This window comes from Triticum urartu, chromosome 5 (genome assembly GCF_003073215.2).
Source record: "Triticum urartu cultivar G1812 chromosome 5, Tu2.1, whole genome shotgun sequence".
Lineage (NCBI taxonomy): Eukaryota > Viridiplantae > Streptophyta > Magnoliopsida > Poales > Poaceae > Triticum > Triticum urartu.
In genome coordinates this window covers 344,835,069-344,860,016 of record NC_053026.1, presented here as the reverse complement: position 1 = coordinate 344,860,016, position 24,948 = coordinate 344,835,069, and positions in this window count along the sequence as shown.

Sequence of the window (24,948 nt, the reverse complement as noted above, 5' to 3'; positions counted from 1 at the left end):
GTGAGCAGTTCTATCTTCAGCATGATGCCCTCCATAAGCTTTGGAGTGACATTTTCGTAGGATTTGTCCATGTTCATCCTTAGGTTCAGAACGTCTAATAATACCATCTACTCCTTTATAAAGACGTGTCTCTTCCCAAAAGTAATGTCTTAAATCATAGAAGAATTTTTTTCTTTTGTTGGTATGTAAAGCTAGGTGGTAAATATTTAGCAACAATGTAATTAGCACAGCCAGCATACCAAGGAGTACTATGAGCAACATTTATTGCAGCTAACTGCTCATCAGGAAAACTATCATCAATAGGTAGTGGATCATCAGGCACATTTTCAAGCCTAGATAAATTATCAGCTACGTGGTTCTCAACTCCTTTTCTATCAATGATATGTAAATCAAATTCTTGTAACAAGAGAACCCATCGAATAAGTCTAGGTTTAGCATCTTTATTTTCCATAAGATATTTAATAGCAGCATGCTCCGTGTGAACAATTACTTTGGAATCAACAATATAAAGTCCAAATTTATCACAAACAAACACCACTGCTAAGAATTATTTTTCAGTAATAGCATAGTTTCATTGAGCAGTGTCTAGAGTTTTGCCAGCATAATGAATAACATTCATATTCTTATCAACTCTTTGTCCTAGAACAACACCAACAACATAATCACAAGCATCACACATAATTTCAAAAGGCAAGTTCCAATCAGGTGGTTGAACAATAGGTGCAGAAATTAAGGCTTTCTTGAATGTTTCAAAGGCTTCTAAACAATCATCATCAAAAACAAAAGGAATATCTTTTTGCAAAAGATTCGTAAGAGGCCTAGAAATTTTAGAAAAGTCTTTGATAAATTTCCTATAGAAACCAGCATGAACTAAGAAACTATGAAAACCTTTTATATTTTTAGGGCATGGCATTTTCTCAATTACATCAACCTTAGCTTTGTCCACTTCAATACCTCTTTCAGAAATTTTATGACCCAAGACAATGCCATCATTGACTGTAAAGTGATACTTCTCCCAATTTAAGACAAGATTTGCTTGTTCACATCTCTGCAAAACTCAATCAAGATTGCTAAAACAATCATCAAAAGACTTCCCATAAACAAAGAAGTCGTCCATGAAAACCTCAACAATCTTTTCACAACAGTCAGAGAATATAACAGTCATACATCTTTGAAAGGTAGCAGGTGCATTACATAAACCGAAGGGCATACGTCTATACGCATAGGTTCCAAAGGGACAAGTAAAAGTGGTGTTTTCTTGATCAGGTTGAGAAACAGGTATTTGTGAAAAACCAGAATATCCATCAAGGAAGAAAAAATGTGTGTGCTTAGATAATCTCTCAAGCATTTGATCAATAAAAGGCAGAGGTTAATGATCTTTTCTAGTTACTTTGTATAATTTTCTAAAATCAATTACTCTCGTGGTGGGCGCACGGCAGATGCCAAGGGATGGCTAAAGACAGGAGGAGGCTCGAGGGCACTGGTGGGCTCCAGAGGCGAGGTCGGCATGAGCAAGCGTGGGGCGCAAGACATACCCAGGTTCGGGGCTCTCCGGAGAGATAACACACCTAGTACTGCCGAGTGCGGTTTATATGTAATAGTATAGGGTTGCTTCTAGAGCTGTATGGAGGAAGAAGGAAGGCTGGCCAAGGATTAGGCAGCTCCCTGTCGTTAGGTGTTGCTAGCTAGGTGTGTGAGTGATCGCCTGTGCGAGTGGAAAGAGATGATCTGCCCGTATGCATGAGGGCTCCTGGGGGGGTTTATAGGTCAACCCCCTGGGGGTACAATGGTAATGTTACAAGGCCGTAGGGCCGGGTCGTCATTGTCCAGGAACCCGGTTCTGGGACCCGCCGGGTACCGGGCCTCGCTGGGTTCCCCGGGCTTGGGACCCGCTGGGTACGGGGGCACTGTTGGCCGTCTTCTCGATCGCCAGGGAATGGCCGGGTTGAGTCGGCTATAGTGGCGCTCCGTCAGGTCACTGCTTGCTGGCGTCATCGATGACGATTGGTGCACTGTTGCCATGCCGGCCCTGGTCAGCGGGTAGGTGGGGGCACTGTTACCTCGCCCGGTTGACCAGAGGCATGGGCGTGGTACTATGGCTTCGGTCATTAGTTGGTGGAGACTCGTCCCATCATACGGCTGGGATGGGATAGGAGCTGACCCTCGGCTGGGTTGGAGAATGCGCCAAGGGAGGAGCTGGCTTGTCGGAGAAGTCTTGGTATGCCGGGCTCGGCTATCTTGAGCTGGTTATTGGGGCCAAGTTGAGGATTAGGCCGGGTCGAGCGACCCGGCCAAGTGCGAGCCGGCTTGAGGGGCGATGCTGGCCCTGTCGTTTTTGAAAAGGATCCAGGTTTCGTTGCTTGCCTGGGGTTCATCCCCCTGATAGTAGTTGCCAAAGCTGTGAAGGACTGCCGTCTTCGGATGCGAGGGCCTTCGCAGTTTCCCCCTTTGAAGGAGGCAATTTTTGAGACCTCTGGGCCCGGCAACACCCACTATGTGCCTGCTTCCAGAAGCCGGATCACGGCATCCTGGCAGCGGCAGGAAACCGAGGAGTTCACCGAATCTCTAAGGCAATCTTTTGGGCTTCGCGCGGGCGCCATGTGGCGTTGGGAGACGGAGGGGCCTGACAGGCCACGCGCGCGACGGGACGGGGCGATGCGCTGGGGCCCGCGGCTGGGCGCCCTCGGCCCACGCGTGCGGATTTATTGCGACGTCCGCGAGTCGGTTGCCATTCTCGAGGCAGTTATTGCGCGCGTACGTGCGCAGTTATCACGAGGAAGTGGGAAAGGCGAGCACAAACGATCCCACTCCCCCACGTTTTGAACCGTGGCTTATAAATTGAGGCGACGAGGGGGCGGCGGAAATCATTCTCGCTCGCGCCCCTGCCTTCGTCTTCCTTCCTCTTCTTCTTGCGACCGCCGCGCACCACGACTCCCGTTGCTTTGAGCAGAGCTTTCTAGCCACCTTCTTCTTCTTTCTCTCGCATCTTTGTCGATGGCGCTGCCGTCGGGCTCGTGGATGGGCTCGACCGTCACCCTCGATGACATCGCCTATCTCCGCACCACCAGGCGCCTGCCGGGGAATACGGAGGTCGCAGCGCGCCTCCCGCAGGGCGAGCGGAAGCCGCCGCCCGAGGGCACGGAGCGCGTCGTCTTCTTCCCGCATTTCAAGCGCCGGTTTGGCCTGCCCGCGAGTGGCTTCTTCCGCGACTTCCTAGAGATTTTCGGGCTCCAGCGTCATCATCTGGGCGTCGACGCCATCGTGCAGCTGTCGGGCTTCGTCACCCTCTGCGAGGGGTACCTAGGGGTCGAGCCTTCGATTGACCTCTGGGTGCGTTTCTTCTCCCTGAAGAAACGTGAGCAGAGGTCCGGAGAGATATCCGAGTGCGGGGCCGCCGTCATCTCCATGTGGTCGGGCGCTGACTGCCCGAAGATGCCGCTGGAGGATTCTGCCAAGAAGTGGCAGAATTCTTTCTTCTACATTCGCAACCTCGGTGCAGACTACATCAACTTGCCGCCCTTCGTCAACTCGCCGCCGTGGGAGAAGCAGAATTGGGGGTACTACCCCAAGCGTCCGTCGCAGGAGGTGCTCAACCCGAGCGGGTGTTGGTGATGAAGGAGCGGGAGGGGCTCACCGGCACCGACCTCATCACCGCCTTCATCGTCCACCGGGTGCTGCCGCTACAGCAGCACAGCCACCTCATCGGTCAGATGACCAACCTCTAGGACCCCAACCGCATGGCGAACACGTGGCTGGGTGCGGACCAGGTTGCACGCTGGGTCAATGACATCTCGAAGGCCAACCTTTAGGGTGACTGGGAGTCCGGGAAAGCCCTGTACATCCACGCGAACCCGGCACCGTCGGTGAGTCCTGCTGCTTGTCTTCTTGTCCACCCCGACGCGACGTGGGAGGTGCTTCTGAACTCCATTCAACATCCTTACGACCGAGCGCGGGCGCAGGTGGTGCGCGTCGTCTCGGAGGAGCCCGAGGCCCACGGTGGAGAGGAGGAGGCAACCGCCAACGCGGGCGTAGGGCACCGAGCCGGTAAGTCTTGTGTTTATTTCTTGAGTCGCCGGGCGCGGGACGGTCTTGAGGGGATGACGCGAGCCATTGATGTAGCGGTGCCGGGTGGAGGAGACGGCGGCGTGGCCGGAGCCGGGTCGTCTTAGGGGGCGCCGGCGGTGAGGCAGCTGCACGGAAAGGACAGCATCGCGCCGCAGGCCCCGACCGTGAAGTGCGCGATGGACCCGGCCGGGGTGGCGAAGCCGCCCGCCAAGAGGAGGCGCGCCACGCCGCAGGAGAGGGCGGCGTGGCCCGTCGTTCCGGTGCTGCCAGGGTGATTTCCTTTTTCGGCTTGAACCGAGTTGCCGAGCGGCTCTGCTTGGCCTGTATTTAGTTTGTCTTGCCTTTCAGGTCACCGATCTTGCTGGGGCTGGTGGCGGCGGATGCCGCGTCCATCGAGGGCGCCGCGTTCCGGAGGAGCCGTTCCAGTACCGTCGATTGGGACGAGGAGGAGGAGGAGCGGGCGGATCTGGACCTTGCTCTGGATCCGGCTGACGCCGAAGGCCTGGCCTGGCGGGACCGGAACCGGGCCAAGGCGGAGCTGGAGGCGGCGTCGACCCAGGCCTGGGTTAGCGCCGCAGCGATATGGGCGCGAGCCGGCGAGGAGCCGGCATGGCCGGAGATGCCGGATAGGACGCTTGTGGCGGTGACGGTCTTCGTGCCGTCGTCGGAGGGGGAGCATGGCCAGGGCGTCCGTGTGGACGCGATGGACCTCGACTAGGAGGTCGTGGTCGTTGGGGACGACACCCCGCCGCGGAGCGATGTGGCCGAGCGGGCGGGGGCCGACGGAGGCAGCGGTGACGCTGTCTTGGGGAGGCGCCGTGGACGGAGCTGGCGGGGGCGGCTCGGACGCCGACGAGTGAGGCGCCGCCAGTGGTGGGGCCACAAGCCACTCGGCCCACCGAGCTAGCGTCGATGCCGAAGAGGGCGCCGGAGGGGGCACCGGCCTCAGGGGAGGCGGCTAGCGGGGAGCACACCCTGGTACTCAGGCCCGGGGGTCGCCAGGTCGTCGGGTCGTAGCCGACGCGGAGCGGGACCGGCGAGGTCTTCTTTGGGCCTCCAACCCAGGAGGAGGCGGCGATGGCCGCCGTGACCAGGCGCCTACGAGGGTGGGCTGACCGGATCCAGGCCTTCGCCCAGGCCGAGGTCGAGGCGACGCATGAGCTGGAGCACGCCATGTTCGTATGTTTTCCATTGTCTTTTGCCTTTTCGTTTTTCATTGCTTCTTCTTTGTGGGGGCGCGCCAGCGCACCCACTAGGTGTAGCCCCCGAGATTCAGGCCAATTGCGTATCAGTTGGGTCGAATCTTATCTTGCTGTCTTGTATTGATCGTTGCTTTCTGTAGTAACTGGACGCCTACCGGGTCGGCATCTTCAACCGGCTCCTTGAGACGCACCGGCGTCTCAAGGAAAGGCTCGCTGCCAAGGAGGAGGAGCTCCGCGCCATGGCAGACACTTTTCTTGCATGCTCTTTTTAGTGGGGGCGTGCTAGCGCACCCATTGGGTGTAGCCCCCGAGATTCGGGCCAACTGCGTAGCAGTTGGGTCGAATCTTAAAGTAGTACTTTGGTTCTGAGTCTGTCTTCTACAGCCGAGGTGCTGTCTTGGAGGACCCAGCTGATTCGGGCCGGCATCCACTACGACTGGCTCGTTGCTAACGCCGGTCGGCTTGGAGCCGAGGTGGAGAGAGCGAGGGCGGAGGCGACAGGAGCCCGGCGGGCGCTCGACGACGCCAGCCAGCTGCAGGAGTAGCTGGCGGGCGACAAGGGCCATCTTGAGGCCGAGGTGGAGCGGTGGAGGCTGCCAAGGTTGTGGAGGCGTAGTAGGCCCTTGCCGAGGCGGACCAGCAACACGGCAAGCTGGCCGATGATAAGGGGCAGCTCCAGGCCGAGGTGGAGCGCCTGAAGGCGCTGGTGGCCACGGCAGAGCAGACCCGACAAGAGGAGACCCGGTGCCGCGAGGAGGCCGTGAAGGTGGCCGAAGACAAGAACGCCGAGCTGAAGGCGGCCCTTGCCAAGGCTGCCGGTCTGGAGAAGACGCTCAAAGAGCGTGACCGCACCATTGCTCAGGAGCGGCACGGTACGTTGCTCGAAGCACAACACCTGGAAGAGTCCTTCTCCAGTAAGTGCTTTCCTTTGGTTTTGTTGTTGCCGGGTTGGGACTCCGGCTTCTTGTTTTTGGTGAATTTTCTTCTGACTTGCTTTTTGTCGGCGTCCTGGGAACGGGGGTCCCCAGACTTGCTTGCCTGCGGCCCACGGCGTGGATCCACCAGCGGCCCTTTACGGCCCATCTTCACCAGCAAACACTCAAGATCCTCGCGAGGGGCGAAGCCTCGTGAGGCGGACGATGCAAGACCTCCTCGGGGGCGGCCTCACCAGGCTGACTTGCAAAGGACGGAGAGATCAAGGCAAGGGGCACCTCACGAGGTTCCTGTGATGCAAGCCATGACGACCAAGGCAAGGCGGGCACCAGGCGGGCGCGAGCGTGCAGTGTCCTTGTTTCCCCTTTGGTGCTAAAGAAGCAGGCACAGGCGCGGAGTCCCGAGGCGTCAAGAAAAGGTTTCCATATCGGTGCAGCGAGACCAAGGACAGCAGGACGGCAGGACGGAGGTCACCGTGGAGCCCTGGACGGCGTCACCACCAGAGCCTTTGGCAGGCCAAGACCATCTTTTGTCAGGATAGCTTGTACTAGTTGTCCCCCTGCAAACTAGCCATTGTGGGATCCCTTCCCACCTAATATTTGGGAAGAGGACCCGGGCCTCTATATATAGGGCTATCCACCATCATAAGAGGGGAAAGGATCGGCACATCAAGGGAAGGACGATCCTCTACCGCATCAACTCACCAAGCACAAGAACACCTCTCCTCAGGAGGTTGTTCTTCCCTTGTAACTGTTCATCCTCAGCCCCAGAGGCAATCCACCACACCACACTTGAGTAGGGTATTACACCACATCGGTGGCCAGAACCAGTATAAATCTTTTATCCCTTTGTTCTACGGGATCGACGCGCTAAGCCTTGAGATTGCGATGAGGGCGTGAGTCAGAGGGAGGAGAGATCTTCGTGCGCACCCCAGTGTTCGAACCACAAGGGTTTTGCTGGAACCCGAAATCCAACATTTGGCGCGCCAGGTAGGGGTGCGCAGAACCCTCTCTTCCACCGGCAGACCCGCCAACACTCTGCAGCGCTGATGTGTGGCGACCTGAGGGCTGACGCCGATCACTGGGCAGCCTGGCCAGCCCAGGCAGCATCGTCCGCCCAAGAAGACCTCAACTCTGCGCTCTAGGTGGCACACGCATCGCCGAACGCCACGAGGCATGGGCGGCGTGGTCCGACGCCTCCCGCCCTTACCCTGCGGTGCGCACGGGCTGCCGCAAGGGCCTCAAGCTACGCTGCGGTGACAGTGCCGCACTCCAGACGGGGACAAGCAAACATGAGGGCCGTGCTCACAGTGGCGCGGAGAGCGGTTGGGATGCATTGCTGGAGCATGTTGCCGAGCTGTTGGACGCCGCATCCAGGGGTGCGCTGCCCTTCTGCTCCTTGCTTACCCCCCAGGCTGCGGCCGGAATGCACGATGGGCCTTGTCGTGCCCGCGCGCCCCCGGGCGCGCCAGGAGGTTTCTTCGGCATCAGCGCAACCAGCGGCGTCGGGCAGCCAACCACACATGTGCCTCCCCCAATGGGCGCAGGCATCACCACCCATGGTTCTGGCGGGATGCCTCCCTACCATCTTGGCACGTCGAGCCAAGCGGCGTGGAGCGTGGGCCACCCCGGAGGCCTATGTGCCCTGCTTGATGAACCAGGAGTATGCACCGGAAGATGACCCCGGTTCATTCCTTGAGCCGGGCTGGGAAGAGGAGACACTGGAAGCTGAAGCCTTCCAGGAGCCACCCGGGAGCCTCGCCGACCACACCGGCGACAACAGCTACATGATACCACTGATCTCTCAAGAGCAGGCTTACGCTAACCATGGGTCGCAAGTGAATCAGGTCGCAGCAGTTGACGACGGCCCCAGCGCGGCGGCCCCCTTCCACCTGGAGAGGCGCATTGGGGGCTGCGGGGGAGCGGCTGGGAGCAAGGCCCCTCCCTGCATCGTGTGGAGCAAGGCATCGCCCGGAGGTAGGTCCTCTGCCAGGGAGGCACTAGCGAGACTTCCCCTCGGTAGAGGGCCTGTGGTCGCCGAGGGCGCCGCTAGCGTCCCCTTTGCCCCTTGGCATCGTCCTGGTTTCCGGACGCCCCAACGGTTGTCTAGGGCGGCGCAAGGCGGGGCCCTCACCTGGCGATATGAAGCAAGGCTCACGCCTGTGAAGGTCTCCGCTCATGACACTCTCACGTAATAATGAGTGGGGCTGTACACGCCCCGTAGTCTTTGGAGTGCCGCCCTCAGGCCTCGGGGGCTCCCGCCCACATCCTAGTGGAAGCACCATGGTTTGTGCTGGCCATCAACACTGTCCCCCAATGACTATGCTCATGGCCTGTGAAAGCACTTAGCTCCGCGCTGGTGAGAAGACTCGAAGACAAGAAGACTAGCTAAGTGCTGGACGCGGCCATTTGCTTTCAACCTCTTTTCTGTAGCTCAGACTTGCAGCTTTTGATCTTGAATTTGAAGTTGCATTTTCATTAGCAATCGCGGGGGGCATCCTTTCTTGTTCGCGTTGATTTCGTGAGTTTCTGGATTCGTGTTTTGTTTGAGATTTACGACCGCTATCTTCCCCCCTTTCAAAAACCTCGCCAGCAGGGGTTGGCAGAGGAGCACACGCACTACACGCGCGCCTTGCCATTACTGGCGCTCGCTCCTCGCGAGGCCCTCTCGGGCGGACCGGCGGACCTCTCAGGAAACCAAAACCTCGCGAGCTCGTGAGGGGCTCCTCTCAGAAGGAATGCACGTCCACAACCGCCGAACCAGTTGGAAGCCCGGCTAAAGCAAAGCAAGTTACGTCATCAAGCCCGCAAGAGGAGTTGTGAGCACCCAAAGGCGCGCTTTAAGGCAAGCCTAAGGAATGGAGTCACAGTCTATTTACATGAGGGGCACCCCCTCTTCAAAATGCTTTTACATCGTGAGGGGCCATACCCAAGCTTTTGCGTGCAGGTTCAAAATACAGGAGCGAAGGCTCAGCCGGACATATCGCTCGCCTCGTCCCCCGAATCACTCCCGGACAGGCTGCTGGCACCGTCGCTGTCGCTGTCTCCACCTCCATCGGCCGCACCGCCATCAGCCACACCGCCATCAGCCACGCCGCCATCAACCACCTCGCCCTCATCCGCCGCGACCACCACCGTGTCGTCATCAGAACCAAAGGCCCTAACCAGAGCGTCCACATTGTCGTCCAACCAGTGTGCAAGGTTGCCCCGGACGACCATGGGCACTGGGGCATTGGCGGCGTCAAAATCAAAGTCAGAATTGGTGTTCAGGAGATAGCTGAAGACGCGGGAGAATGCGCGCCCGAGAAGGCCCCGACTCTTTTCGTCCATGAGCTCGTGAGCCCTCACAGCACGACTCTCCAGGCGCGTCACCACATCAGTGAAGAAGCGAAGATGGCTGGCGTATTCCTCGGCGTGGGGATGAGGGGCGTGCTCATTGCAGATGGTGCCAAGCGCCGGGTTGGCCTTTGTCCTGAGGTCCCGAAGCATGGGAGCATGCTCACGCAGCAGCGTCTACCAGCAAAGTGCCTCCTCCCTGCTCTGCTGCGCAAAGGACTCGACGCTGACAACTCGCTGTTGAAGAGAGAGCAGCTCGGCACGGGCGGACGCCAGCTCGTCCTGCACCGAGATCAGGGCAGCTGTGGTAGCTTTCTCGCACTGTTCCGCCTCAGCCAGCCCTGACTTGAGGGCAATGGTCCTGCCCACACCTTCGGCTTCCACGAGCTTCAGCTTCTGGTCGTACCGTCCTGCAAGATTCACGCGAGCCTCGGCCACCCGCCGGTCGACCTCCTCCTGGGCCCTGGCCTCGCATGCGCCGACAACATCCTCTGCGTGGGCGACATGGCGCTCCCTCGTCTCCAACCGCTCAAGCTCAAGGCTGCGCTCCATGGCCTCCAGCAGCAGCGCTTCCTCGCGCCTCAAGATCTCCTCCTCATCGGACGGGGCGCCCTTCATCGATGCCAGGGCAACTCTGCGCGCCTCCACCTGCTGCTCCAGGGAGGCGTTCAAAGCCTAGAGCTCCCGCCTGTGCTCCTCGGCGGCCGCGCGCCAGTTGTCTGCCTCCCTGGCCTCCTCCAAGGCCCGGGCACTGGCCTCTCGCGAGGTTGCTAGGTATGCCTCGGCCTTCACATTGGCATGCTTGCGCTGGAGGCACCCGAGGTTGATAGCCACCTTCAGGCAATGCCACTCCTCCACTAGTCGGAGGCCTTCGGCTTCAAGGCGAGCGTCGACATCCATGAGTTCTCCGCCGAGTCGGCTCATCGCACCCATTGCCTCCTGAAAGATTTTGTGGCGGACGACCTCCACCCATGCGCAAGCTTAAGCGCGTAACCGGGCCCGTCCCCCACAGCGGGGGTGGCCAACGGGATCCGAAGCGGCTCGCCCCCCTCCAGTAGGGGGCTGGGGGCTGTTGCCTCCCGGATCACCGTCCGGGCTTCAGCAGGGGCCCGGATGGCTTGAGGCCCGCTGCTCGAAGAAGAAGCCAGGATCAAAGTCATCTAGCGACCGTCCATAACCAGAGGAGGAGCCCGTTGCACACTTGCCACGCTGTAGGCGAGGCCACGAAGGAGAGACGGCGAAGGCACGGGCTCAAGGCGCCAAGCTGACGTGTTTGCCTCCCCAGTCGACCTCGCGCCGGGTGCGGCATGATGGCTTGGGGCGCTCAAGGCCAGCAAGCCATTCGATGCAGGAGGAGGTTGCTTCCTCGGAGACTTCGCGACCTTAGCAGAAGGGACCCTGAAGAGCCACTGTCAGGAAGGGAAGCAGCACTCGGGAAATCACCAAGATAAGGTACTCACTCATCTATGGCGATATACTTCCTATGCTTCGACAGTCGGAACGCATTACTGCTGCAGCTGGGGGAACCTTTCCTCTTGCGGAGTGCCTCGAAGTCCAGACGGAGCCGACCGAAGCATTGGACGTGGCAGCTAGTGCGGGGAGCGGTTGGTGAGGCTCCCGAGGAGGAGACCTCGGGAGTGCTGGGCTTAGGAGAGCCCTCGGGCACCGCCTCATGATGACCTGCTGAGACCTCGGAAGCTTCGGCCTCAGGAGCAGTGGATTGCGTCGCCCCCTCAGCCGTCGCCCAAGGAAAGAGTCACAGGCTCCCAGGGATGGAACCTCGGGAGCCTCGAGCAGTGCTGACGCCTCAGCGCCCATGCCTCCAGCCTCCAGCCTCCAACGAAGCTTGTGCCCCTGCATCCACTCTTGGGGCAAGCTCGGCGCTGGCGGCAGGGAGGGGAACCACGGAGACAAGGTTATCGCGGGGCCCTTCAAGGCCAACTGGATGCAGTCCCCATTAATCGAAGGGGGGCATCTGCCTCGCGAACTCCACCCTGTTCGAGCAGCAGTACAGAAGACAGCCCTCCCGCGGCATGTCAGCTGGCGAGGGGCCTCCTGTCAAGACCTCGAGCATCGTTCTTCGTGCCTCAAGCGGAAGCCCCGCCTCCTGAAGCCTCATGCGATCCTGGGCACTGGACAGGGCCCACATAGGCCGGGAATGGCGCTGGAGAGGAGCGGCGCAGAGTCGAAGGAACTCCTTCATCACCATGGGCACAGTCACACCGAGATCTTTCAGCCTCTTCAACCGAAGCCAGACGAAGGCAAGGCGGGGGTCCGCGAGCTTCTCATGGCCCCAGTTAGAGCTGGTAACGGCGGGCGCCAAATGGGGCGAGAGCAGGGGGCTGAGCACATCGATGCCAATAAACACCCACCGTGTCCGAAACCCGCTCGCAGATGGTGGGAGCTCAAAGTCAATCCCTGAGCCTGCCATCGTAGCCACGACCTAGAAGCTCAGGCATCCCGAGAGTGTTGTCGAGGATCGGTCAGGTGCAGCGAGAAAAAATGGCGCAGTAGGGCCATGGAAGGGGGAATGCCCACCATAGCCTCGCAGACGAAAGCAAAGATGGCAAGAAGGGAGACTAATTGGGGATCCAGGTGCAGCATGTGGATCTGATAGTGGGAGAGCACGGCGTTGAGGAAGGCAAAGAAAGGAGGAACCAAGCCGGCCCACAAGGCGTCGATGAAGAATGGAACCTCGGTGGCTATTGTGTCGACGGAGGCGCGAGACGCGTACCAGGCCGCTGTCCTCCCCCATTCATTGGAGTCAGCGGCGAGCGCAGGGCAAACCTTGTCCATGGCTTCCTGGTTGAGCACCAGTGACTGACCAATGGCGGGTTCAGCGGCCGGGGGGTGAGCCGGTTGAAGACTGAGACTTCTTCTTTTCCTTCTCCATTCGTCAGGGCGCCATGGCAACGAGGAGGGCTGAGCTCGGGACAGATTGGAAGAGGAGGTTATTGTTTCGAAAAAGGCAGGAGAGTTGGAGGGGCGCGTCACCGGCAATGGGGGATATCTGTTTAAGTCATGGTGGCCGCCTAGCCAGGCGGATATCAAGGCTGCATGGGGAAATGGAGACGCCCACGTCTAATCGACCGCCACACGTCAGACGAGGCCGCAGGCTATTGGGGCCCGCGGTGCTCGGCACTTGCCCCTTGGCTTCGCCTCGAAGCCAAGCCCGAGCGTGCCTTGGGCCCGGGGGATACTTTCGGTGTCCTAGGAACGGGGGTCCCCAGACTTGCCTACCAGTGGCCCACGGCGTGGCTCCACCAGCGGCCCTGTACGGCCCATCTTCACCAGCAAACACTCAAGACCCTCGCGAGGGGCCAAGCCTCGCGAGTCGGATGACGCAAGACCTCCTTGGGGGCGGCCTCACCAAGCTGGCTCACGACAGGTAGAGAGATAAAGGCAAGGGGCACCTCGCAAGGTTCCTCTGACGCAAGCCATGACGACCAAGGCCAGGCGTGCACCAGGCGGGCGCCAGCGCGCGTAGTGTCCTCGTTTCCCCTTTGGTGCTAAAAAAGCAGGTGCAGGCGCAGAGTCCCAAGGCGTCAAGCAAAGGTTTCCATATCGGTGCAATGAGACCAAGGCCAGCAGGACGGCAGGACGGAGGTCACCATGGAGCCTAGGACGACGTCACCACCAGAGCCTTTGGCAGGCAAAGACCATCTTTTGTCAGGATAGCTTGTACTAGCTGTCCCCCTTCAAACTAGATGTTGTGGGATCCCTTCCCACCTAATATTTGGGAAGAGGACCCAGGCCTCTATATATAGGGCTAGCCACCATCATAAGAGGGGAAAGGATTGGCACATCAACGGGAGGACGATCCTCTACTGCATCAACTCACAAAGCACAAGAACACCTCTCCTCGGGAGGTTGTTCTCCCCTTTTAACAATTCATCCTCAGCCCTGGAGGCAATCCGCCACACCACACTAGAGTAGGTTATTACACCACATCGGTGGCCCAAACCAGTATAAATCTTGTCTCCCTTTGTTCTGCGGGTTCGACGCGGTAAGCCTTGAGATTGCGGTGAGGGCGTGAGTTAGAGGGAGGAGAGATCTTCGTGCGCACCCTAGTGTTCGAACCTCAAGGGTTTTGTCGAAACCCAAAATCCAACACTTTTGTTTTTGACAGGGGCTTTCTCGGAGATGCACCGGCTAGCGGAGGAGGCAGTCCGCTTTCAGCGCGACCCACAGGGGATCGTCGGCTCCGAGACTGACCCGCGGGTAGCCTGGACCTTCCCGGAGATCGTGGCCACCGCCGAGGCCCGTCTGTGAGTCTTGAGCGACCAGATGGGGCGGCTCTCTGAGGCCGGCATGACGATGACGGCGGCCCTCTGGCCAGGTGCCGTCACGCCGACCAGTTTCACGCGGCTGGCGCGATGGTTGGAGGCGGGCCCGGACCATCATCATGAGTGGCGGGTTTCTGCCGCCCGTGCCGGCACCGAGATGGCTCTCAGGTTTGCGGTGTCTTGGCATCCGGACCTGGCGCTGGATGTGTTGATGGGCCAACGGGCCGGCTCGGAGAGCCAGCTGCAAGCGGAGGCCGGACGGATCACCGCCCGGGCCAGCTACATCATCGGGTTCGCCTTCCATGGTGAGTTCCAGCCGAAGCAGGCGTAGGATGGTGGAGTCATGCCTGCTGACGACTACGACCTGCTTCTGGACGACCCGGAGGGCAGCTCTGAGGAGACGGACGTCTACCGCGATGTGAACACCGGGGAGGAGGATACTGACACCTCAGCGGACCTGGGAGCTGCGTGATCCGGCGACGGGAATGCCTCATTTTTAACTTAGTAAAAATTTCTATTAGGTAGCAGGTCCACCCACCCACTGGCGGTTAACTAGGTGTAATGAACTCTAGCCTTGGGCCTGTTTCTAAATTTATGATGTATGAGCTTTGTGAATGTTTGTGCTTTTGCTTTTCGTTTTTTCGAGCCATTTTCCTGCACTCTCCCCTCCTGGGCTTCTCCCCCCGCGAGTCTGACGGCCGAGGCTCCGGACCATGACAAGGGGTTCGGCCTTTTGAGAAGATTGTGCAGTACTTAGGCTTTTGCAACGTTGAGCGTGAGCGAAAGACCCATTGGGTCGGCTGGTGGCAATCCGGCGGGGCCGGGTTGGCGAGCAGCCGGTCGCTTGGCAACTTAGAGCGGCAAGGCCGGGTTGAGCGACCCGGCGGTATGCAGAAACTTCATGGATGCCTGCGCTCTTGCTTTTCATCTTTGGAGCCGTTTGCTCGCAACTTTTCCCCCTTTGGGTTCCACCCCCACCCCCGCGAGTCTGACGGTCGTGGCTCCGGTCCGTGACAAGGGGTTCGGCCTTTGGGAGGAGCGTGCGATACTTAGGCTTTCAAAATGTTGAGCGCGAGCGAAACACCCACTAGGCCGGCTGGTGGCAATCCGGTGAGGCCGTGTTGGTGAGCAGCCGGTCGTGCAGCAACTTTAAAGTGGCGGGGCTGGGCTGGCCGACCCGGCGGTTCTTGACTTAGTTCTCATGGCGCGCTGGTGCTTTGGTCTCAAGTGCTTGCCATCCAATAGCCGAAATCGGTTTTGTGGCTTGGGGCGAAGTGAGAGGCTGTGGTGGTCCAACGCGTCAGGAGCCGCTAAGGAAAACGGTGGGTGGCCAAGCCGGCCAGCCCCCGAGCCCCCGGGTCGAGCGAGTCGACCTAGTGGTCGGGTTGGTTTAAGAGGAAAGTAATGCACAAATGTAGGAGACACAATAGCTTGGTCGGAAAGGGCAGCCCCCGAGCGTCGTTCGGGGATCCCATAGTTTTCAGATGATTACAAAAGGCAACGATGCTTACGAGCATACGGCTAAATATAAAACAGGCGTAGGAGCTCTGCATTCCATGGCCGGATTTTATCTTCGCCGGTGGTGTCCCTTTGCATTTGTTTGACTTGCGGGCGTCGATGAGGTAGTACGCATTGCGATCGCACAAGGCCTTGCTGACGATGAAGGGGCCCTCCCATGGGGAGGACAGCTTGTGGTGGCCGGTCTGCTCTTGGACGAGTCGTAGGACGAGGTCTCCCTCCGATAAAGCGAGGGGCTTGATCTTCTTGCTATGGTAGTGCCTCAGGCCTTGCTGGTAGATGGCTGAGCGGCTGAGCGCTAGGAGACGTGTGACGCCCCGAGACCGTTGCGCCAGGTGTCTTCCAGTTATTCGTCGTTGTTGCCATGTAATTCGCTAGAGTGTTGCATCTTGCCATGTCATCATGTGCATTGCATCATCGTGTTTTCAAAACTTGCATCTGTCCCAGTCTCCCAGTTCCTTCCGTTGTCCGTTCTGAGCCCAGACACACTTGCATGCGCCCGCGGCACGTCCGAAATATTATTTTATAAGTGGCCGGAAAATGTTCTCGGAATGGGATGAAAGTTGGCGTGCGGTGTTGTTTTGTTGTAGGTAGGCCGCCTGCCAAGTTTCATCGCATTCGGAGTCCATTGGACGCCCCAACGTATAACTATAGGGGCACCGCTGCCGGTCTAACGTCGGACATTTCCGGTCTTCGAAAACTACTGCCGGGCCCTCTCTCTCTCTTCTCTCCTCTCAGCCTCGCCACAACCTACCTAGTCCATCCACCTACCCCTCTTCGCGTCCGGAGCCGTCCGATGCGATCGCACGGTCCGAAAATCCCTCTTTGCATAGTGCACCGACCCCTCACGTGCGCATCCAAAACTTCCCCGGACCCGACCCGGGCAGTCGTCACCGTTGTGTCCGGATCATCCCCAAACATATACAACACATCACCGTTTTCTTATTTGGCCTCCCTAGCCTATTTTTCCTGACCGTCCGATTTTGATCGGAGGGACGAGATAGCCCCTAGCCTGACCTACCCGCTATATATACTAGTCTAAACCGAGACCAAATCCCTAATTTCTAGGGATCCTCCTAGCCGCGCCGCCACTCTCTCCCGCCCCCACCTCGGGATCCTCCCTGATCCAAATCCTCCCAACTGAGAAGTGCCCAAGCTCTTCGCTTCTCCTCCTACCTCACTTGAGCCCCCTGCTCGCACCGATCGAGCCCCTGTCCAGGAGCTCCCACAGCAACCCAGCGCCGGCCTCCCGCGCTCGACCTCATCCCCAACCTTGAAAGCTTCCTCGATCCTCTCCCGAGCAGGTGATCGCCAGGAGCCTCACGTCCCCGCCTCCGTCTAGCCAGCCACGTCGTCGGCACACCCAGCAGCCAACCAGATGAGCGTCGCCCCCCTTCTTCTCCTTCCCGTGCTCCTCCCGTTTCTCCCTCTCTCATATCCTTGCATATCTCTCTGTTTCTGTCAGCTGGAAGCCACGAGGAGGAGCCCTTGTCCCCGTCCCCATGGAGCCGTCGTCCCAATGCAAGCTGTCGGCTTGCCTCTACTTCGCCTTGTCGTCGCCGCCTCTCTCGCGAGGCCCCGCGCTGCCCCGTCATGCCAACTCTTTCTTCTGTTTCCTCCCTGCGTTTCCCCTCTCTCATCTCTCTCTGTTCTCCCTTACTCTACCGACAGGAGCACCCCCGCGCCATGGCCTCGCTGAGCTCTCCCCGCACCAGCGCCTCAAGCTGCCACCGTTTGCTCCAGATCCGACCCTCCGTCAGATCCCGTCGTCCCAGTCCTGTTCCGGCCGGCCCCCGCCGACGCCGTCCTCGACCAGATCCCCGTCGCCTGACGCCGCCAAGTCCCGCTCCTGCTTCTGTTCGAGAGGAGGAGGCTGCAGTCGCACAGCCGCAATGACCGCTTCTCTCCTTCCGCTCGTCTCGCGTCGTCAGCCACGTCCCCGCGCGGCCCAGTCCGCCCCGGCCTACTCCTCCACCAACCGGGCCTTGGCCCATGGGTGAGCAGCCCCTCCAGCCCTCTCCTGTACACTTGGCCTAGTCAGATTTGGCCGATGTATTTTTTTCCATGCGCTGCGAATTTTGCCATTTAACCAGAGACTGCCTGTTTTACAAAAAAACCCTTGCACTTCATGCATTTAATAACTCAACAACCGTGCATCACATGTAAAAACTTTATATATGTAAAATGCTTAGTTTTTTTAATCTAGTTTCACATTATGCCTCTTTCATCCATGTTTAAAATGTTTAAACTTGTTTTTTGTTTAATTTTGCATAAATGCCATGTTAAAATGATTTATTTCATAAATAAATAACCGCAGCTCCAAATTTAATAAACTTTATATGTAAATGGGGTAGAAAATGCCTAGTTTAACATGGTGCACTCATCTAGCATGTTTAACAACTCTAAAATTATGTTTAGGGCAGAACAGTACCAACTCTAAATTTTGCATGTGGGGATTTACCGGAGTCGTTGTTTGATGTTTCCGGCCTCATTTAAACTTGCCTAGATAGGTAGTTCTGTTATGCTTCACCTCTTGCCATGTTGATCAACATTTAATATTGTTGAGTACATAAACGAGAGAGAACTAAATAATTGTCGTGGTGTTTCATCAATATGCAACGGAGTTGCATATTGAGCTTCACTTAATTTGTAGGGTTGTTTGTGCACTTTGCCATGCCATGCCTCTTTAAACCGGACATGCATCATAATTGTTTGCGCATCATGCCATGTTTATGTGATGGTTGTTTACCATGCTGTTTGCTTCTTTCCGGTGTTGCTTCTTCGGGTTAGTTCCGATAACGTCGCGTTTGTGAGGATTCGTCCGACTTCATCCGTTTGTCTTCTTCATGGACTCGTTCTTCTTCCTTGCGGGATCTCAGGCAAGATGACCATACCCTCGAAATCACTTCTATCTTTGCTTGCTAGTTGCTCGCTCTTTTGCTGTGCCGCGATAACTACCACTTGCTATATCATGCCTCCCATATTTCCATGTCAAGTCTCTAACCCACCTTGACCTAGCAAACCGTTGTTTGGCTATGTTACCGCTTTGCTCAGCCCTCTTATAGCGTTGTTAGTTGCAGGTGAAGATTGGAGTTTGTTCCATGTTGGAACATGGATATGTTGGGATATCACAATATCTCTTCTTTAATTAATGCATCTATATACTTGGTAAAGGGTGGAAGCCTCGGCCTTATGCCTGGTGTTTTGTTCCACTCTTGCCGCCCTAGTTTCCGTCAACCGGTGTTATGTTCCCGGATTTTGCGTTCCTTACGCAGTTGGGTTATAATGGGAACCCCTTGACAGTTCGCCTTGAATAAAACTCCTCCAGCAAGGCCCAACCTTGGGTTTACATTTGCACTAACAACCTAGCCTTTTTCCCTTGGGTTTCCGGAGCCCGAGGGTCATCTTTATTTTAACCACCCCGGGCCAGTGCTTCTCGAAGTGTTGGTCCAACCTGAGCGATGTCCGGCGCCCCCTGGGCAACCAGGGTCTATGCCAACCCGACGTCTTGCTCATCCGGTGTGCCCTGAGAACGAGATATGTGCAGCTCCTATCGGGATTTGTCGGCACATCCGGGCGGCTTTGCTGGTCTTGTTTTAGCATTGTCGAAATGTCTTGTAACCGGGATTCCGAGTCTGATCGGGTCTTCCTGTGAGAAGGAATATCCTTCGTTGACCGTGAGAGATTGTGATGGGCTAAGTTGGGACACCCCTGCAGGGTTTTGAACTTTCGAAAGCTGTGCCCGCGGTTATGGGCAGATGGGAATTTGTTAATGTCCGGTTGTAGAGAACTTGACACTTAACTTAATTAAAATGCATCACCCGTGTGTGTAGCCGTGATGGTCTCTTCTCGGCGGGGTCCGGGAAGTGAACACGGTGTTGGAGTTATGCTTGAACGTAAGTAGCTTCAGGATCACTTCTTGATCACTTCTAGTTCACGACCGTGCTTTGCTTCTCTTCTCTCTCTCATTTGAGTAAGTTAGCCACCATATATGCTAGTGCTTGCTGCAGCTCCACCTCATATCTTTTACCAACCCATAAGCTTAAATAGGCTTGATCGCGAGGGTGTGAGATTGCTGAGTCCCCATGACTCACAGATTACTTCCAAAACCATTTGCAGGTGCCGATGATACCGTGTAGGTGACTCAACCGAGCTCAAGGAGGAGACCGATGAAGATCGTGTCCGTTGTTTTGTTTCGTTTCTAGTTGATCAGTAGGGGAGCCCAGTCGGGGCAATCGGGGATCTTTTGCATTAGGGGTAGTCTTCTTTTATTTTGGTTCCGTAGTCGGAGCTTGATTGTATCTGGTTGATGTAATGCTATATTTATGTATTGTGTGAAGTGGCGATTGTAAGCCAACTCTGTACCTCTTTCTTATTCAGTACATGGGATGTGTAAAGATTACCCCTCTTGTGACATGCCTACAATGCGGTTATGCCTCTAAGTCGTGCTCCGACATGTGGGAGATATAGCCGCATGGTGGGTGTTACAAGTTGGTAATCAGAGCCCTCCCCGACTTAGGAGCCCCCTGCTTGATCGAATCGCTGGCGTTGTTGAGTCTAGAAAAGATGTTTTGAGTCTTATAGGATTATATATATCGGAGAGTAGGATTCTTTTTACTTCCCAGTCCCTTCGTCACTCTGGTGAGGCATCCTGACATAGAGTTTTGACTCTTCTCTTCTCAAATTTCACTAAATTTTTTTTAGGATCACGCGGGTATCTTGGAATCGTTCCGATGGTTTTGTGACGTGAACATTGTTCTTGGTGCCTCCTGACATTTAGGGGTTGTGGCAGTGTCCCGGGGAGTTGAGCTTCGAGGTGTTGTCGTCACAATTTTACCGTTGCAGTTCTGGAATACCTGAGTTTCGCCGACATCGAAAATCTCTTTTATGTAGTTGTTGGTGAGATAACCTCGACGCCACCCAGTACTGGGGCGGGAGTTCGGGAGTATTGCGATAACTCGTATAACGGATGCTTTTCGAAGGTTGAGGTAAATGATTTCCGAAGGTTTCTTGGTTATGTGTTGAAGGATGGATACAACTGGATGTAGGATTTGCTAGTTTGGGTGAGATATTATGCTTCCCCTGTATCCCCAACACCTGATTGCATAACCGGACAGTTTCGGGAGTTTATAAGAGGGAATTCAAGTAGTTCTTAGGATATCTTTTCGACAGATGCATGATATGAGATTGGGGTTCGATGTCTAGTGGTCCGCCTATCCACGGTTGGTTTTATAGTGGTCTCGTTGTGTCTTAAAGAGCCCTTGGCTATGCTGACTCGGGGACGCTTCGTATGTCATGTGCACTGCCTTGTACATGATGGTGCTGTACGATCGAGCCCGTGTGGGCCCCACCATGAAAACTTCGAACGAAATCTCTATCATATGTTTGTTCCGGCTTATTTTGCAAGCCAAACTCTTTGTTTTTGTTTTCATTTTTGGTATTCGAGTTGCTTCAAAGTCAAATGTTGATTCCATTCCTTTCCTAAGTGGTGTTCTCATATTTCTATGTGAATACTAATCCTTCTTGATCTTCGAGTTTGCCATCTCAATTCCTTCTGAACCGGCGTGTTTCTCTTCAAGTGGATCCGATCATTTCAACATCCGCAAGATCACCTCTCGGGTTTTTTCCCCAATGTTGTTCGTTTCATCTGTCCCCAAGTTGCCTTTGTTTTCCCGCCCACCCACCCCTTTTTCTTCAAGGACTCAAATCACTTAATCGAGTATCCTTTTATTGATGGGAAGTCTCTCCGTTCTTTTCCTCCAATGTTCTTATCTGGCGATTCTCTTGAAGATGTTCTACAAGTTATCATTCTTCGTTCTCTTTTCTCATCCGGTGGATCCAATTCAAGCTTTGTTGATCATATCCTTTTTCCTCGTTTCAAATACCTTCTCATGCCGGTGCTCCTCATATTCATTCATTTCTCGCTATTCAATTGTTCCGGAGTGCTGAAGATATCTCAGAAGATGCTAGTGTTCATTCTAAATTCGTTCAAGTTCTTTTGAGGTTGTTATCTTATTCAAGCCATTTAATTCAACCGGTGCAATCTCCTTTTCAAGTAATCGTTCAACGGTGTTTTTCTCTTGAGTGGGCCATAACCCACAGATGTTTTCGCAGGATCTTACCTGACTCTTCTAATTTTCCCGGAGCTATCCTCAAATTCTTTTCGAACTTTGACGTAAGAATGAATTATCATCAGTCTTATGTATTTTCTCCAAGATCTGTCAAATTCTTTTCATCGTTGGCTCAACCTTTCTATTCACCATCCCAGAGTATCTCAACAATTCATGGTGGTGTTTCTCGTCGTCATTCTTAGATTTTGAAGACCGAATAAGAATTTCTCCTCAATCTTATCCGTTCTCTCAAAGATTCATGGTTCTAGCTTGATGCCATCCTCTCATAATTGTTGTCGATTGTGAGAATTCTTTTCACCCATCCGGAGCAATTCAAGAGTCTTTTCAGTTTGATTCTCTGAAGGACATCATTTCGGGTTTATTCATTCTCAGTTTTCAGCTCTCATTCTCTAAATCTTACCGGTGCATCATTCAAATTTCTCTAATCAGCTCGGGACCTCTTCGTTCACTTGTATCTAAATTCTCTCAAGCACCTTCGTTCATTTGCTAATTCTTCCCGGTGTTTCTTTATATTTTCTTCGTTCAGTTTCAATTTTTTACGGTGGTTCGTTCAAGATCTCTCTTCCTTCTTTACCATATCAATTCATTCGTTCTTCCCAAATCTGACCGGTGGATCATTGAAGACCTTCTCAAGTTCGCGCTATATCATTCTTCAATCCTTTCTACAAGAATAATTGGTATGCAATCCATTGCTTGTCATCAATTTAAATTGGTGAAGGATAAGAATAATATAATTCTTATTCTTGTTTCACCCAAATGATTAATTCTTTATTCCGGAGGTTCATCAAATTCTCGGTTTCAATTGTTCGTCTTTCTTTTCCCAGAGTTCCAAGATCTCTCAATTATATCATCTCGAAGATCCATCTAAATCATTGCAAGGCTTCAATCTTATTCTTTTCATCCTTCATTTTGTTTGATCATTCTTTTATTACCGGAGTTCTTCAGGGAGGCTCTACATGATGGTTCATCAAAGATTTAATTCCTTCTCGAAGTGCTCATCAAGATTCTTTTCAGAGGAGCTCAAGCATTCTTCATCTCGCATTCCGAAGTGTAATTCTTTCTACCGTATCATTGGAGGTGGTATTATGTCATTCTTGATAACTTGAGTTCATGTGTCATGATTCACATGTTGTTAAGAATGAGGTATTTTCAATCCATCAATCTCTTCTTTGGAATTATCTTGGGTTATATTTCACCTAAAGCTTTCCCTAAGGATTGTTGCTATTTATGGTGCTTATAAATGACCCAAGCTCTTCATTTATCCTCCCGGCGAAATAGCTTCTCGTCTCCTTGTTCATATCAATCCAATCTATTGTTTCCGTTAGTGGCGGAATTTCACCTCATAGTTTTGGGATGTCTTCCATAAGTCCACACCAAGCTTATCCTTTCATTGTTGGTTTTCCAACAACTCCATTCCACCCTTCTCCTTAAGATGCCTTTGCAAGCTCATTGGAGGTAGAAGATGTTGTTTTCTTCCCCGTTCCTTTAATTCCATTCTTTCATTTCTCCCGGACGCATTGTGATGTTGCTCTCTTCAAACCATCTTCTTGTTTTGTCAAGATCATGTTTCTTTCTTTTGCTTATCCATTTAACCGGCGTGTTGTGTCCTCTTCTCAAGTTATTTTCATCTTATCAAGTCTTGCATCACTTTTCAACTGGAGTGCTGCCTGGATTTGTTCTTCCTTGTTCCTTTTTCCTAACGGAGTGCTTTTCAACTTCGTTCTTCTCCGTTGCTTTCTTTCTTTCAATTTGTTCAACCTCGCAAGGTTCTTTGTTTTCACTCATTCGTCAAAGAAGCAACTTAGTTTTACCTCCTCTCTTCCTCTTCCGCTTCTCTCTGGTGCCATCCTAGATCTCGGGACGAGATCCTCTCGTAGTGGTGGAGTGTTGTGACGCCCCGAGACCGTTGCGCCAGGTGTCTTCCAGTTATTCGCCATCGTTGCCATGTCATTCGCTTTCGTGTTGCATCTTGCCATGTCATCATGTGCATTGCATCATCATGTTTTCAACACGTGCATCTGTCCCGGTCTCCCAGTTCCTTCCGTTGTCCGTTCTGAGCCCAGACACAGTTGCATGCACCCGCGGCACGTCCGAAATATTATTTTATAAGTGGCCGGAAAATGTTCTCGGAATGGGATGAAAGTTGGCGTGCGGTGTTGTTTTGTTGTAGGTAGGCTGCCTGCCAAGTTTCATCGCATTCGGAGTCCGTTGGACGCCCCAAAGTATAACTATAGCGGCACCGCAGCCGGTCTAACGTTGGACGTTTTCGGTCTCTGGAAACTGCTGCCGGGCCCTCTCTCTCTCTTCTCTCCTCTCAGCCTCGCCACAACCTACCTAGTCCATCCACCTACCCCTCTTCACGTCTGGAGCCGTCCGATGCGATCGCACGGTCCGAAAACCCCTCTTTGCATAGTGCACCGACCCCTCACGTGCGCATCCGAAACTTCCCCGGACCCGACCCGGGCAGTCGTCACCGTTGTGTCCGGATCATCCCCAAACATATACAACACATCACCGTTTTCTTATTTGGCCTCCCTAGCCTATTTTTCCTGACCGTCCGATTTTGATCGGAGGGACGAGATAGCCCCTAGCCTGACCTACCCGCTATATATACTAGTCTAAACCGAGACCAAATCCCTAATTTCTAGGGATCCTCCTAGCCGCGCCGCCACTCTCTCCCGCACCCACCTCGGGATCCTCCCTGATCCAAATCCTCCCAACTGAGAAGTGCCCAAGCTCTTCGCTTCTCCTCCTACCTCACTTGAGCCCCCTGCTCGCACTGATCGAGCCCCTGTCCAGGAGCTCCCACAGCAACCCAGCGCCGGTCTCCCATGCTCGACCTCATCCCCAACCTTGAAAGCTTCCTCGATCCTCTCCCGAGAAGGTGATCGCCAGGAGCCTCACGTCCCCGCCTCCGTCTGGCCAGCCACGTCGCCGGCACACCCAGCAGCCAACCAGATGAGCGTCGCCCCCCTTCTTCTCCTTCCCGTGCTCCTCCCGTTTCTCCCTCTCTCATATCCTTGCATATCTCTCTGTTTCTGTCAGCTGGAAGCCACGAGGAGGAGCCCTCGTCCCCGTCCCCATGGAGCCGTCGTCCCAATGCAAGCTGTCGGCTTGCCTCTACTTCGCCTTGTCGCCGCTGCCTCTCTCGCGAGGCCCCGCGCTGCCCCGTCATGCCACCTCTTTCTTCTGTTTCCTCCCTGCGTTTCCCCTCTCTCATCTCTCTCTGTTCTCCCTTACTCTACCGACAGGAGCACCCCCGCGCCATGGCCTCGCTGAGCTCTCCCCGCACCAGCGCCTGAAGCTGCCACCGTTTGCTCCAGATCCGACCCTCCGTCAGATCCCGTCGTCCCAGTCCTGTTCCGGCCGGCCCCCGCCGACGCCGTCCTCGACCAGATCCCCGTCGCCTGACGCCGCCAAGTCCCGCTCCTGCCTCTGTTCGAGAGGAGGAGGCTGCAGTCGCACAGCCGCAATGACC